A 17,293-nucleotide genomic window follows, 5' to 3' on the forward strand; every position below is an offset into this window, starting at 1 on the left:
ATGTCAAAAATTTAGCATGATCATCTCTCAATGTGTTTGCTGCTACGACCTACATGTACTGACTAGCCAATAAAAATGCAACATGGTGTCCATATTCTCCTCATTCACTTCCTCCTCTTTTTTTCAGCACACATAAAAACTACAATTGCCAAATTGCTATTCATCTTGCTCCATTCGTTTACCACTAGCGCATGCTGATGATGTTTTATTCTTCTATACTAACTTGCGTCGTAGCTTACAATTCAATAGGTGGTGTCATCATCGTACAGTCATGTCCCAAGTTTATTAGATCCATGTCGTACAGTGTGATTTGTAATGATCTTATAGGATTGCCGAAATCTGAAGCAGGCATTACTGGAAAACCCCCCAGATCATCACCAGTCCTCCACCAAATTTCACAGTGGGTGCGAGACACTGTGTTGTAGGCCTCTCCGGGTCTCTGTCTAACCATTAGAGGAACAGGTGTTGGGCAAAGCTGAAAACTGGACTAATCAGAGAAGATCAGAGTCTTTGTGAAGGACGAAGAAAATTTCCTGGAAGAAATTTTGCTTCCTATGCATGGCAAAAACTATTCAAATTCTAAACTATTAAAAATGTTTTCCTATGTTCATGTCTTATCTCACTTAGGCCACAAAGTATACCAGGACTACTTAAACAAAATTACTGCATTATGCCCCTGTGAGAGATTGTACTCAACCTTAGATAAATTGACATTCATGCAGCTAGCTCAGACAGATGGATTCCAGCATATCCATTTGGCAGCTTTTCTCTTTGCTGTAAAACATCAAGGCTGACAAACGGCACTTGGGTGATTTTGAAGAACTGTTTTCTATCAGGTGTGCTTGACGTCCCCAACAGCTGGTTCACCTCTTATATGACCCTACACAGCACCAGAGCTGTCACATAGCACTCCTTCAGTTTAGCATGAGTACACACAAACATTTTCGGTCAGCCTTCACAGTTTTTTGGATAGACTTAAAGGTTGTGTTTTGAATTTGTGCAAAAACAAGGTTGAAAAAACACTGTGTACCCACAGCCTGGCTGATGAAACTGAATGATGCAAAGTATGCCTTTCTGTCAAGTTACCCTGAAGATTTACTCTGATTATTTATTCATTCAGTTCTGTCTGGTAAAAGCTCTGGTTAAAAGAAGTTTTAGTGCAGGAAAGACGAAAGATTCGAACAACATCAGAGCCAATCAGAGACTGAGAGATAGAAGTAGATGAGAGCTTATGAATATAAGAAATGAGTTTTAGCAGTTTAGAAGCATAAACACACAAATGTATTTTTAAGTGGGACTCATCAAATTCTTCTGCATAAAATTTGCACCAGGCATAGATGCAAACCCTTCATGGCTAATGATGATTCTAATGCAATGTTTGTTCTAGGATTGAAATCATCAGCTTTCACCACTGGGCCTTGAAAATTTACATTTTTACATATTGCATTTACTATGGAGCTACAATAGACTGTTAAATAATTCGCGCAAAAAACATGATGCACACATGCGTAGCCAATTTCACATGCATGAAACCTAATTCACGTGCACAAAAAACAATTCACGTGCACGGAAAAAATATATACATTCACAAAAAGCAATTCACGTGCGCAAAATAAAATTATATATTCATAAAACACATTTCACAAATGCAAAACACAATTCATAGATATACAACTGTGCACAAAAGTTTCAAATGTTTGAAACTTACGAGTTTATCCTCGCATTCGCGTGTGAATCACCTTGGATTTGTGTGTGTGTGTGTATTTCTGAGACTCTCCTGGCAGCACACACCTCTCACCCGGGTCATTCGTACTCTTTAGCCAATCGGATTGAAGCTTATCAATCGACCAATCATTATCACGTGAGGTCGTGCCTACCTGGGTGTTGCATTATCAGCTGTCGACCAGTTCAAGTCATGAATATGAATTGTGTTTTGCATATGTGAAATGTATTTTATGAATATATAATTGTTTTTTGTGCACATGAATTAGGTTTCATGCATGTGAAATTGGATACGCATGTGTGCATCATGGTTTTTGCGTGAATTATTTAAGAGTCTATTCTAGCTCCATAATTTACATGTACTTGCATTTGATGCCTTTAGTTACCCAGTTATATATAGGGCCTAAAACTAACTTTTTACCACAACTGCCAGTGGCTGGCGACTTAAAGGGTTAGTTCACCTAAAAATGAAAATTCTGTCATTAATTACTCATCTTCATGTCACTCCAAACCCATAAGACTTTCGTTCATCTTCAGAACAAAAATTAAGATCTTTTTGATGAAATCAGAGAGCTTTCTGTCCCTCCATATATAGCTACATAACTACTACTTTGACGCTTCAAAAAGTTCATAAAGAGATCATAAAACTAATCCAAATGAATTGAATGGTTTATTCCAAATTTTCTGAAGAGACTTGATCGCTTTATATGATGAACAGATTGAATTTAGGCTTATAAACACATATAAACATTGATCAGCGAACATAAACAGAAACTCAACCGAAACTGCTTGATGTGCAAGAACAAACCTCTTCTGGGTTCCTGCTGTATCAGTAGCCAATGAGCTCATTAATATCCATTACTATGCCAAATACTCAGATAGTTGTCATGACAGAAATATATTTTACATGCAACGAAAGTCAATAGTATCCAATGATCTTTGTATCTTTTGACACAAAGTAAATCGTAGCTCGCTCTCAGAGTATTTCTGATTTTACATCTAACTTCAAACTTCTGTGTTATAGTAGACCTATGTTGCTAGCTAGCGATTGCTATAGCTGTCTCAGTTACATTCTATCAAAATACATTCATGCCCTTGATTTAACAAAGCTGAAATGTACCAGTGTTACATCTTTTTAAGTGTGACTTTTCTCGCTTCGTCTTTTGATATATGCTTTAAGATGGTGATTCAGTTATTGCTCTTCAAAGTGAAAATGTTCTCTCTCTCTCTATGGTTGAAATGTTTCCTTTGAATTTTTAACATTATTAAGAAATGTTAATAAAAACTGTCCTTCAATCTGTAAGGAATGTTTATTAATTTAATCTAAGAGATCATTTATTAATTTAGAAATTCTTTCATCAGTGCACTCTTTTTTACAAAGATGGTTAATCTTTTAAAAAGATTAACCATGCATAACCCAGCGCTGCTGCTTTACACGCTCATTCCATTTCTCCAAATGTGGTGAAATATCATGCATGTTTTTAGCTCTTTTCCAAAACCTGCTAAGCTGCCTATACCTAAAGAGCATTTTAATGCATCTTACAGTATGTGAGTTCTTCAGTTTCAGTAAAAATACTCTCAATTTTAAGGCAGCATTGAACGTATCCTCAGTGAGGGGAAATGTATCTGAGATGACAGATGGGTTCAAGAGAATCTTTAGCTTATCAACATTTGCTAAATGACAAACTTTTGACAAAAGTTTTAAATGACAAAAGTTTGATTCATTTCAGTGAGAGTTTTAGTGAGTAAGGTGTTTTGAGTGGTTGTTAGCGCATTGCTATGAAGTTGCTAGGGTGGTCTGAGTGGTTTCTAGGTTGTTGTGTGTAGCTCAAAAGTCAAAAGAGCCCATCCACAAGTCACTGTGATATTTAATTAGGCATTTATTATATATATGTGTGTGTGTGTGGTCCTGGTAAACTCTACGTTATAGAGACAAAATGTCCCCACAAAGATGGCAATATCCAAAATCCTTGTCCTTGTGGAACTTTTTTTGGTCACCATGAGGAAAACAGCTGAAAAATCATGCATTCATGAGTCCTCATATTTAAAATAGCTTTAAAGACATACTAAACAATGTTTTATTAAAAATGTAAAAATGCAGAATGTTTTCTGTGATGGGTAGGTTTAGGGGTAGGGGAATAGAATGTACAGTTTGTACAGTATAAAAACCATTACGCCTATGGAATGTCCTCACTAAGATAGCAAAAACCTGTGTGTGTGTGTGTGTGTGTGTGTGTGTGTGTGTGTGTGTGTTTGTTTGTTTGTTTACAACAATTACAGTTTCACTATCTAGAGCATAACTTATGAGGTAAGGTAGAAGGTAACTGCCTATGTAGACAGTATAGCGTGTGTCAGCTCAGGTTTTGGAACACAAACAGTATCACGCAGCCAAGAATTGGTGACAGCAGGCTCCATAATTAACACTTGCTGCGTGCCAAATTTGAGTTTGAATCGACTTTGACAAATAAAAGTGGCCAGAAACTTTAAAAGGAACTGCAGTTATATTAATAGTTTAATCTATTATAAGAATGCCAATCAAAGACTGCAAACATCTACTAAAGAAAACATCTGTCTTAGCAATTCTTATTTCAGAAGTTAATCTAGAATGTTTTTTCTCCATGTGGTGAGACATATGGTGAAATTTCCCTACATTAAGCCTCCACAATGCAAAAATAAGGAACATAATCACAATGTGTTTCGTTCAGTTTTTGTGTCAGGTGTAATTTTACTAAGACCGAGAGACTGTCCTGCGAAGGACACAGCAAACTTTGCTGTTTGTCATTAATATACAGGACAAAACATCAAATAAGTACAAAATGTATAGCAATTATCAAAAATTCAGTTTCATGCCTGGTAAGAGATATTCATAACCTGTACATTTTTTTCACTGGCAGGTGTGTTAAAGTTAATTTTGGACCCTGGATCAAAGTGAGCGGTCTCTGTGAGTATCTTATATTCCCCGGCTGTGCTGTCTCTGCAGGTGGGTTCAGATCTGTACTCCAAAGTACACCTGTGTGCAGTTAGAGTCACCTGTCCAAACGCCACCTTTGCCGACCTACTGCGACTCCATGCATGTGGGACGTCATCTTTTTATTCCAAAGGCTAAATCTGTTTTATTCATGTAAAAACCATCAAAGATGAAGAAGTCTCTGAAACAATGATGTACATCTCTTTTCTCTCTCACATGCTCTCTTTCACTCTCTTCTCTCCATGTGTCAGACACATTCACAGAGACATTCATGAATGGTATAACTCAAGGCCATTTTGAGTATCCCTCAATTATTTATCAAGCATAGAAATGCAACTTGATTGAAGTTCCTTTGAAGTATGGACATCATTTCTCACACTGAAGGGCTGTATAAAATGATCGCTCGACTGCTCTACAGAGCACTCGCCCCTCAGGAGCCATGAGTTCGATTTAAATCTTTTTCAATTTTTTATCACTTTCTCTGTTCGTGTTAAATTAGGCCTGTGTAATGCTATAATAGAGGAAAAGAGGCAGATTATTAAGAATGCTAATCCATCAACCCCTTTTAGTTTATTACTACCTGGTTACGTAAAGTGCATATTAAGATTCTCATAATGAATACCAAAAGTCATTATACGTGATTTATTGTTGTGCCAAGTAGCAGGCATTTCCGTAGTGCAATTGAAGCCAATTGCAAATATGTATATTATTTATCAGTGGCTCTCCACACTGTTCTCATTGTAGCACACACACTAATGTGAACCAACAGCATTGGCGTGAAGAAAATCTCTGTCTCTGTTATGGCCAGAAAGCATTCTCATTCTACCGCAATGAACTCTTTCCTCTGAGGACACAAACAGAGACAACAAACCCCCGACTCTTCACACACACACACACACACACACCGACATCACTGAGCTAGATTAATGACCAGCCTGATGTGATCTCAGAACCCATTACCGAATTTTTAGTGTTGTTATCCATTTATTTTGTTAGCCAGAATGATTTGAGCAAAGCTCAACCTCATGTCTCAATGAGCCCCACGAGAGCCGGAATGGGATTTTTCCTCCTAAACTCCCTCAAACAGTTTTGCCCTTTCGCAGCTGATCTGAGGCAAATTTTGTCTGGGTAGTACAGGATTTTTTTGCCCTTTCTTTTTGACCTGTAATGTTTGCATGGTCACCTGTTTTTGAAACCATTTCAGACATTGTGATTCATGGCTAGCTGTGCTAGTCAGAAAACGTCTCGGTTATGTATGTAACCCTCGTTCCCTGAAGGAGGGAGCGGAGACGTATTTTGCTAGATAAGACCCTTATTCCTCGTCTGGGATCGTGTAGAGCTCTTTGAAGCTGCACTGAAACTGCAATTTGGACCTTCAACCCAGTGAACCCCACTGAAGTCCACTATATGGAGAAAAATCCTGGAATTCCTCAAAAACCTTAATTTCTTTTCGACTGAAGAAAGAAAGACATGAACATCTTGGATGACATGGGGGTGAGTAAATTATCAGGAAATTTTGATTCAGAAGTACTAATCCTTTAATGTATCCTTGCTGAATAGCGTATGGAATTTTTTTTGTAAGTATTGTTCATTGTAATCTCATGTTAACTATTGCATTAATTAATATTAAGAAATTATTGCAACTTTATTGGAAAGTATTACCTTTGAACCAGCATTTAATCAAAAAGCTGGCTGTTTTTAGCATTTCATATTTATAAAAAATGTAAAGTAGTGTAAAATGCAGAAAGCATCTTTTTCCTTGTACTACAGCTTAATTAACTACTTTTTCTGCACAATAGCTTTCAGCTTTATTTTTCTGTAGATTTTGGCCTGCTACATTTTTTTCAGTAGTTGGTTATTGGTTGTTTCCTGAATGTTTCTGTGATGTGATGGGATTCTGGCTGGTTTCCCTCTGGTCCCAGTCGAATCCTATGCAATTTATTTATTTATTTTTTTGCCCAATTTTGCCCAAAGTTTAGTTCAGGTCAGCGTACAGTGCGCGTGATGCACATTTCGTCATCAGAATTGTATACACCTATTGTACGTGCACCACCGGATTTTTGTAACCGTGCAGGTCGCACTTGCGCATTTAATTTTTTTGGCAGTAATTAGTTTATCCACAAGGTAGTAATCGTGCCCTGGGGGCATCAATTCACAAGGTAGTCAAAGAAAAACTGCATAAACAGAACAGACCACAATGCATGAAAGCTACAGTGACAATGGAGGCCTACATAGACGAGAGATTATGCGAAAAGGTTAGAAAGTACCCTCATTTGTACAACTCTAGCATGAAAAAATACGAAGATGTTTACGTAAGGAATAGTTGACGATGGGCCGTTGAATTCTTAGAAAATAATGCACGCCCTGAGGTGGTAATGCGGCCATGACGCAAAGCGGAGTGGCCGTTACACCTCGGGTGTGCATTATTTTCTAAGAATTCAACGGCCCGGAGTCAGTTATTCCGCTTATACTACAGTTACCACATCTCAAAACACTGTTCCGATGTTGTAATTTAAGACATTTGTCAGGTTTTTGTCCTTAAAACACTCTTGTGTGTGGGACTAATTTCTTATGCATCTCATCCCAAGCCTTCGTTGCTAATTCCAAAATATCATTTCAGAACTAGTAACAAAGGCTTGAGCCTTGATAGCAGAATAATACCGCGCGAGAGAATAATAACACGAGAGAGAGTATATGCTTTCAGGACACAATAAAACGTATTTTACAATAATTTGTCGTTTTCATCCTATTTTTTACTATATTTATTTATTTGCTTATTCGGCGTCATTGTGGGTTTTGTTTCTTTTGCGGTTGTAGGTAGTAAGGACCTATTGAGATAACTTAAAACATTTGGCGAAGTGATATGGAACTGCAATGCGGTCAAGACCTGCTGGAACTACTTTAGCCGCGCGTTTCCCTGAAAATAATTGCACACCTTAGAACATTGGTCAACCAATCAGATTAGAGCATTCAACAGCCCCGTAGTACAAATGGGTTGTAACTCATGGCGAGAGATTGCTCAAAACTCTGCATGCGTCAAACACCTGTGTATGCATACGAGCCAAATGAAGTATACTTTCCAAGGCTGTGCGTAAAAAACAACAACCCAGGGCTTCATTGTCTGTCAGGCAAAAAAATGCAAGTCTCATCACTTAAGGCTGGAATGCACTAATGACTTTTAAAATCTGAACAGATTTTCAAACACTAGGCGTCATACACTTGCCGACTTTGTAAATGGCTACACAGGAAAAAATGGGCATCATACACTAAATGACTGAGGATCACACACCTCCAGACTTTCAAGTTGTTCCAAACACAACAAACTCACACAGAAACATGCACCTCGTTGCTAGGAAACGCATGACAAATGAAAACAATGTGTTCTAAAATCAACTCAAAACACATTTGATATCCAACTGGATGGATTCATAATATGTAGCTAAAAATTCTGGGTATGTGCTCACCATACACACAATTTTTTGTGAAATCTGTCAACTCTGACTGCCCAATATCTGGAGACTGGCTCTGCAAAGTGGGGCAAAATGTCTGTTGTACAAGTGTATGGGAAGAGTTATGTGGGTTATGTTATGTACGAAATTTCATTAAATGGTTAGTTTACCCAAAAATGAAAATTTTTGTCATTAATTACTCACCCTCATGTCGTTCCACACCCATAAGGCCTTCATTCATCTTCAGAACACAAATCATGATATTTTTGATCAAATCTGATGGCTCAGTGAGGCCTGCATCGCCAGCAATAACACTCCCGTTTTCAGTGCCCAGAAAGCTACTAAAAACATATTTAAAACAGTTCATGTGACTACAGTGGTTTAACCATAATATTATAAAGCGACGAGAATACGGTTTTGTGCACCAAAAATAACAAAATAGCGACTTTATTCCATAATATCTAGTGATAGGCAATTTTAAAAATGATGCTTCATGAAGCTTCAAAACTTTACGAATCATTTGTTTCGAATCAGTGGTTCAGAACGCCAAAATCTTATGATTTCAGTAAACGAGGCTTCGTTATGTCATAAGTGTTTTGAAACTTCAATAGTTCACGTGACTTTGGCAGTTTGATACGCACTCCAAACATGAAAAAATACAAAGATGTTTACGTAAGGAATAGTTGACGATGGGCTGTTGAATTCTTAGAAAATAATGCACGCCCGAGGTGGTAATGCGGCTATGACGCAAAGCGGAGTGTGCATTATTTTCTAAGAATTCAATGGCCCGGAGTCAATTATTCCGCTTATACTACAGTTACCACATCTCAAAACACTGTTCCGATGTTGTAATTTAAGACATTTGTCAGGCAATAATGCAGGCAATGCCGGCCTTGCTAAGCCATCGGATTTTATCAAAAATATCTTAATTTGTGTTCCGAGGATGAATGAAGGCCTTATGGGTGTGGAACGACATGAGGGTGAGTAATTAATGACAGAATTTTCATTTTTGGGTGAACTAACCCTTTAACTATGTGCAATAGAAATAATGATATCAGCTTTAGCAAACACCATCAAACCATGCATGATAAATTACTCTCTAAAATTGTATGATTTTTGTTAGCACACATCTCAGTTTAGATGACTGGCCAGTTTATTTGTTTATACTGGGCATTTAACTTCCCACAATTCATTGTGAGACCACAGCAGAGAGTTAAATGCATTCAAAGCACACACACTTGCTCTTGGCCTATTAGAAAGGCATATATGTTGTATCTGCGCAGCAGAGAAAGGGGAACATTTTGTACTGTGTCACGAATCAAATAACACAGATTCCTCCAGCAAAGCAAATACGCAGCTTCCAATTAAAAAGCAGATGCATGGCAGGGCATAGCTGTCATTAATGCATACATGTGAACACACGTAGACACCTACACAAACACAGTCAGGTTGAGTCCAGAGGCCGATAAATTTCTTGTTCGTTTGTTGCTCCTGGCTGCATTATTGAGGCTCTATAAGAGCCTACAGATGACTGCTTCTGATCAACCCCCCCAACTTACAGGCTGTTTACCCACATCGCTTTGACAAGATCTCTGCAATGCACACACAGAGAGTTCTGACATGGAGCCAGGAATGCGTAAAATATTTACTTGTGTTGAGGAAGTAAACAAGTGTTCCCTGTTTACTTGTTGGGACCAATCGCATCCTCTAGTTTTAGACTTGAAAGCGTGTGGGGGCGGAGGGTGGATGAGATGAGACGAGCGGCGTCTGTCTGCCACATGAAGGAGAGGAACGCTTCGGATGCTTCGGAATGGAACATGCTGGTGGAACTGTCAGATCAACACGCTCGTTCGAGAGAAATCTCAGCACGCCTCAATGAGCCTTTGGTCAGAAAGCGAATGAGGACACCTAACATCCAGAGGAGATACAGGAAAACAGACAGATGTCTGTGTCGGTTTCTTTACACGGCTATCGGTTAAATCATTTGTGCGTTCATTCAGTAGTAATGAATCAGCTTCAAAAAAGAGCACTCGAATCTTCATTAATCTTAGCGTTAATGTTCTTGCATATAGATTAGTCATAGTTGACTTGAGGTAACTGATCACTTGCTTTTCCTTCAAACTTCCTTTTGTCTGGTGAGTGTAACATATGAATGTGAGTGTGAGTAGTGGTGTCCATGAAGCCTTACTACCCACGAGTCCATCTCTCTCTGGAATACTTGATTCTGATTGCAGCATTCTGCGGTCAAATATTGTCGTATAATGACCGGTTAACTGCATAATTAACCGTTGTCCCTGGCAACCACTGATTTACATTGCCATTTTCTCAGACAGTGCTCCACACTCTCTTTGTCCTCACATAATAATTTCACCTTGAGTCAATATTTCATGTCCAGTCATTTATTGTGTAAGTAGCTGTGTAATAAGTGGGATAATGTACAGTCAGATGCTCATTATCCCAAAATAAACCCTTCATGGTGATATAAGATCCTCTGACTCTACATTATTCCTTACTGATACACCTACTGTATCAGTTGATTCATTTGTGCGTTTGTGAATGGATCAGCCTGTAAAAGAACACACAGAAGCATTATTGCTCTTAGATATAGAGATAGTCATACTTGTACTCGATTTGAGGTAACTGATCACTTGCAGTTTCTTTGCCTACTATTTCATCACCTCTTTGGAGAGATTTGTATAAAGCTTGGATTGCCAATCTTATCCTAAATTCTGCACTTGATATGAACTGTCAGCCTTGTAGTCTTCGTTTTCACATCACAGGCTTCTTCATATTTCACCCTGGAGGTCCACATTCCTGCAGAGTTTAGCTTCTACCCTAATCAAACTCGCTTGCCAGTAATTTTCTTGTAATCCTGAAGAACATAATTGGAGCTAAACTCCGCTGGACAGTGGCTGCGTCTGAAAGCTGTAAAATGCTGCCTATGGAGGTAGGAAGACAACAAGGCACATCCGAATCTAATGATCGTGTCACATCCAGTGTACTGAAATGCCTTCATCTGATTGTTTTTCCAAGGCAACATAAATATATTCTTCGCTGCTTATGATAGGCTGAAGGAAAGAAATAGTTCCCGAAAGTTGTGGTTGACAGTTCTTTCAGGAGCTCAATGTTGCTTTACAGAAACATTAATACATAAAACAAATACATAATCCAAGCAGAACAAATAATACAGAGGCAAAAACAAGTGGGAAACACGAAACATTAAAAAAAACAGTGTACATCAGTGAGATTTCAATTGAGTATTGGATATTTGGATAGATGAGATGTTAAGGAAGATTATTCCAAAGATTTGGAGCAGTGACACTGAAGGATATACTACCCATTGATGACAATCTAAACTTCGTAAAACATTGAGAAAATTGGCATCTGAAAATTGGTGTATGAATGAAGCAACTTCATTAGTGTGATATCATTATATGACATCATAAAATACTGGTGTGATACCATTAGATACAGTAGTATTAGAACACATACCAATTAGTATTGTGGTATGTAAATATTTTCTTGATTATCATCAAAGCTCTCTCTATTTTGTTGTAGGTTAATAGACAGTTAAGGGCCTTTCACACTGAGTGCGGTTAAGCAACATGAATGTGCGATGCGATGACGCTCTTGAATCGAAACAATAGATTCCTATGGAGCTAGATCAGGGCAAGATCAGTCGATCAAATCAATTTTCCCCCCATCACCCTGCAATGAAACTGCCCGTTCAATTAGATTTGAGCTGTAGATCATGTGCCCAGAGCCGCTGCTGTTGCACAAAAGGGCGAGATTGGTGGTGATTTTATGAAAACCAGTGTAAACACAGAAGAAAAGTATTCTGGAAGAGAGAAGAGAATGGATGTTGAGTTCTTGTTATCAATGGTGTCTGAGAACAGATTTACTTCATATTTCTTTACACAGAATATCATTTCTATTCATTTTCCACTAAATTATGAGATCTGAAGAGATTGAAAGAGCATACAGAGGGCTATGTGTCTGTTTTTTCCGGGTTCGCATGTGTTTTGAATCAGAGAGCTACTTCTTCATTCTGAGTTATATACATAAACAACTGAGAGAAACATTTCTACAGATAAAACATGAAGCCAACTAGATATATGGTTATGATGATATATATTCTGTATGTGTTTTTCATGTGGCATGGGGTATTTTTATAACAATACAAAACACTACAAATAATGCATGCCTATCCATTATATAATCAAAATCCAAGCACTCAATGGTTTAAAGTGGGTTTTGAGCAAAAATAGTAATCTCGTAAATTGTGATGTGTAGCTTGATGCTAATTGTAGCTCTAATGCACCTGTTACCCAGCTGCGATTATATTTTATCATGTATTTGGTCAAAAGAATTCTCTTAAGCATTATAGATAGTTTGTGTTTCTGGTGTAGTACCAAACTTTATTTATATTAATTACTGTTGTATGTTGTGCAGCAGACGAGGTTAAAGCCAAATGGAAAAACCTATTAGATCCATACACATGGAAAACTGTATTCTCGGTCAGTGCAACCTATCGTGCCGCTGTGAATTAGCTAAAGGTGATCAATTGTTTCGCGTTCAGTGTGAAAGCACCGCTTTATTGCGTCACACTCAGTGTGAAAGGGCTGCTTCAGAAGCTTGTCCATAATCAGTTTCGGGAGGTACCTTCAAACACAAATGCTGACTGAAAAGTCATTGACTTATAGGGCACCCAGGCAACCAGTCAGCTGCCTAAGCTTTTGGATGCAGCCAGTGAACCTCCAGAGCCACATTTGAAGAACACTGCCATAGAGGGTAACATATATGCTTTAAAAGGGTTGTGGCCCCTATTGACTCTTTTCGGTCTCCTATCCAACAGTTAATCCGACTTATCTAAAATAGTTAGCCAATTATATTTCAAGTGCGAGTTTCAAGTACAGTCCTTTAACGTTTCACCCAACAAAATAATTGACCTGATTTTTATTTTTTTTTTATTATTATTTGAAAAAACTAATTCATGCACCCTCATGGGCTTGCTGACTAGAGCCCTGCAGGTCTTTACTGGTTTACTTGACCAAACTGGACTCAAACAGGACCGGACTGTTGAAACTGTAACATTATAAATTACATTATCCATCCCTTCACCCTTCCTTCCTTATCTTTCTCTTGTTTATGTCCTTGGTGCTGTGAGAACTTAATCAGTGTTGGAATTTTCAGTAGTGTGACAGTTTTTTTTTTTTTTTTTTTTTTTAGAACAGAGAAGCTTTTCTAGCAACAACCAAAAGTGAGAGAAACTGATTGCTATTTTTGTCACATTGTATTGTGCACACAGCTTTACAGCCAAGTAAGATAATCAAATAATCAAATGTGTTCTCTTTAAATGTCGACTCTCATATGAAGCTTTTGGAAGTATGATTGATGTTGGTGAATTATTTTGTTCAACAAACCATTCACATATTCATTTGGTGTGCTCACTAACCCCTGCGTGGCATTTTATTTCTGCCTTTTTCAACAATCTCCCCAATAATGTAAAACATCATGTTTCATTTTTTTTTGATGAAGTAAATTTATCTTTTCAGATGCTGTTTACCACTAGCACTACTTGAGTGAGATCCTTATTTTTGGCAGGTAATTATTGTTCTAATTATTGTTTTGACTACATCTGTTAGTTATAAAGTTTAAATGCTTTTATATTACCTTCAATGTGGTGTGTAATATATGTGTTTGTAAATGTAAAAGGTCTGAAAAGTTTTTAAAGTACAAAGTGCATGATAAATTGAGTTATTGTCTCCCAAAAGAAAGAACCAATTTTTAACTGCCTGTAACGAGTCGTCAGTAATTCCAGCCTTATTTCCTGCTCAAATAATGAATAATGCTCTCCTATGGTTTTCATTGGGTGCCTGCGAACAAGGTCTACTTTGACCCACCCTCAAACACTGTAGTTGTAGCTGAGGCATGGAAGAGTTTGGTTTGAGTTGTCGAGATGACACTGTTTTCTATGCTGCAAAAGCAAATCCATTTTGCATGCACTTCCAAAGGATGAGGTCTCAGGCTTGAATTTATGGAGTAAAGCCGACGCCATTGTTACTGTCCATATCATGGTGTATACAAGTGCTAGGGAAGCCTCCAGAGCTGAAATTCAGATGTGGTAATGGCCATTTTATTTCCAACATGCTGTAAGTGGTAGACCAATCACAACATACTGGGCCATCTGACCAATCAAAAGAGTAGGCTCTCAGAACGTAGGGGTTTAAAGAGACTGGATCCTTGATCAAGTCATTTCAGACACTGTGAGAAAATAGGTTATGCTGCAATGTATATGTGTGAGAAAATGTATGAAAAAATTAAAGTGTTTTTGACCTTGGATGCATGTAAACCTATTGTAGGAGACCTCTAAAACAAAATTAGGAACTTTTAAATGAGCATAATAGGGTCAATTGCACCTCCCAGGGTCGGCGGCCTCGTTTTTTTTCTTATCAGTGCGAAAGAGAAACTGTTAAGTGTCTACTTTTATTTGTGTACACTCACAATAAGAACAAAACACGTTTTTCACAAAATAAAGAAAAGCAACAGAATGCGCATTCTGCCATCTCTCTCTCTCAGTGAAGTCCCTTCTGAAACGCGTCAGAAAATGAACTGTAACTTAGCGAATACTTGCCACACAGACATACGAGATATGTCTTTGGAAAGCTTGAAGTGTCTACTTTTAAATTAAATAATTCATATCAAAAACAAATATTCTCTGTTTATTCAATCCGTATGAAACCAAACAAGGCGTACAGTTTCTCACGTCTCTGCTCATTACCTGTAATGTGACCACACCCACACACAGCGCAAGCAATTCACATGCTAATTGTCCATGTGAGCCACACTAACCTGTAAACTATAATGTAGCTTCATTAGCTTCAAATTAGTTAGCTTCTTTTTATTAGAAGCTCTTTCACAAGTGTATCTTGACCGTATTTGAACTACTGTATATCTTGAGTAGTTTGTCGCTTGACAGGCCGCAGTTTCAAAGTAGCTTCCTCAACAGCGAGCTCAAGCAGGTCACCTGTTCTAATGCTCTAATGTGTGCTGAGTCGAACAGAAATAACTGGAGTACATAGACAGATGAGCTGCTCTCTGCACATAAGCCCTTACACAAAGCAAATTAATCTCTTCTACTCTGCAGTTCCCTCATAAACCTTCCTCTCTCCACACTTATTTAGCTGCACGCTGACAAAATATTTGCTTCACAAACCTGTAAATTACAGCGTTAGACAGCAACAGTGCCATATGCTGTCATTAAGAATTGTGCCGTGACACTGCGAACAGAAAAATGGATGTATTTTATAATTTACATGGAAAAAACTCTGAATAGCCTCAGGAGTCATGCGTAAACACTGCTTTCTTCGAGTAGAAAAGCAACCACTCTACTGAAATGGAGATTTCTAACGTCTCTCTGTCCCTGAAAATAGAGGTAATGTCACTGCTCATATGCCCATGTTTTATGTAGTAGAATTTATTTACAAATGTATTTTGTGTGTGTGTGTGTGTGTGTGTGTGTGTGTGTGTGTGTGTGTGTGTGTGTATTTCTGAAAGCTGAAGATGTGTTTTGGCAGCAGACAGACTTTTGTGATAAGATTTTCCACAGTGAGCGTAAGGGTCTAAATGTGCTGGATAATTCTGTTGGTTACAGACAGCTAGCTGAAAAGAGCTGTATGGATTTGGAGCTTTGGGCTTTAAGGAACACAACATCAACACACTATACCATCATTGACACACTCAGATAAGCAGCTGTGTGTGTGTGTGTGTGTGTGTGTGTGTGTGTGTGTGTGTGTGTGCGCGTGCGTGCGTGTGTGTGCGCGTGTGCTTGTTTTGCTATTCGTGTGGAGGCCAAATTTTTCACAAATACTGTTAAACCTCTTAGAGGAATGTTTTGGATGGTCTGCTGTCAATTACAAGAGACAATCATTTCCAGTCCTCCCTGAATTTAAAAAAATTAACATATATGAGACAAAATGTTCAAAATGTTTTGGTTATGTGTGTGTGAGAGAGAAAGTCAATGTGAATTTCTGTTCGCAACCCATTTTTGCACGCTACTTGATTTCTGAGTCAAAAGGCTATTCAACAAGAAAATCTATATCAACAAGAAAAAATAGAGCAGGACCTTTCTCCGAATTCAGGAATTGGTTGGATGCAGTGCTATTTTAGTATTATTTATATACTTTACTATTATAATATTTATTAAATTAGCATTTATTTTCAGATTTTCACTTTTCATTTTAATGTAAGTTTTAGTAATTTTGCTATGTGTGTTTATTTTAATTAGTTTTTGGTTTTTCAGAATATTTATGTTTACCTACTTTATTTTTATTTAAGTTCATTTTTAGTAATTTTAGTAATTAAACTTATTTTATTTCAGTCACCTGCCGAGGAAGTATTTCTAATTTTCATGTAAGTTTTTTTAAGTTTAAGGTTTTTTTTATCTAATATTTGAGTTTTATTTCAAGAAGAAATATTTATTTACTTTGACACATACCACCTACCTAAACATTGTTGCAGACCATGTCCACCCTTTTATGGAAACGGTATTCCCTGGTGGCTGTGGCCTCTTTCAGCAGGATAATGCGCCCTGCCACACAGCAAAAATGGTTCAGGAATGGTTTGAGGAGCACAACAATGAGTTTGAGGTGTTGACTTGGCTTCCAAATTCCTCAGATCTCAATCCAATCAAGCATCTGTGGGATGTGCTGAACAAACAAGTCCAATCCATGGAGGCCCCACCTCGCAACTTACAGGATCTTGGTGCCAGATACCACAGCACACCTTCAGGGGTCTAGTGGAGTCCATGCCTTGATGGGTCAGGGCTGTTTTGACAGCAAAAGGGGGACCAACACAATATTAGGAAGGTGGTCATAATGTTATGCCTGATCGATGTATATACTTCTACATATGCTGTTAATAAAGGTTGTATTGATCCTGGAAAATTTCTTAAAATCCAGCTTGTACAGGTGGTATTTATTGGGAACATGTTTATTTGTGTGACTAAGTATTTTGATTAAATAAATGCAAGATACATTTATAAATTCTGTAAATATGATAATCTGTAAATGTTCTGCATGTATCTGCCGTTACCATATGGATCCGTATGGAACAAATAGAGACTTGCAGTGATGTTGAAGTCTTCGGAGAATTG

At 37.8% G+C, this 17,293-nt stretch overlaps 1 protein-coding gene across 1 annotated transcript in view; it reads left to right on the top strand.

The window, feature by feature from the left end:
* sema4c (sema domain, immunoglobulin domain (Ig), transmembrane domain (TM) and short cytoplasmic domain, (semaphorin) 4C) overlaps nt 1-17,293 on the top strand; it is a 208,532-nt gene that overhangs the window by 53,160 nt on the left and 138,079 nt on the right. Inside the window, exon 2 of the mRNA XM_051894155.1 lies at nt 4,617-4,663. The gene's annotated coding sequence lies outside the window, so the exon portion shown is untranslated. The remainder of the gene's footprint in view (nt 1-4,616; nt 4,664-17,293) is intronic.

The sequence above is a fragment of the Ctenopharyngodon idella genome, chromosome 5 (genome assembly GCF_019924925.1).
Source record: "Ctenopharyngodon idella isolate HZGC_01 chromosome 5, HZGC01, whole genome shotgun sequence".
Classification (NCBI taxonomy): Eukaryota; Metazoa; Chordata; class Actinopteri; order Cypriniformes; family Xenocyprididae; genus Ctenopharyngodon; species Ctenopharyngodon idella.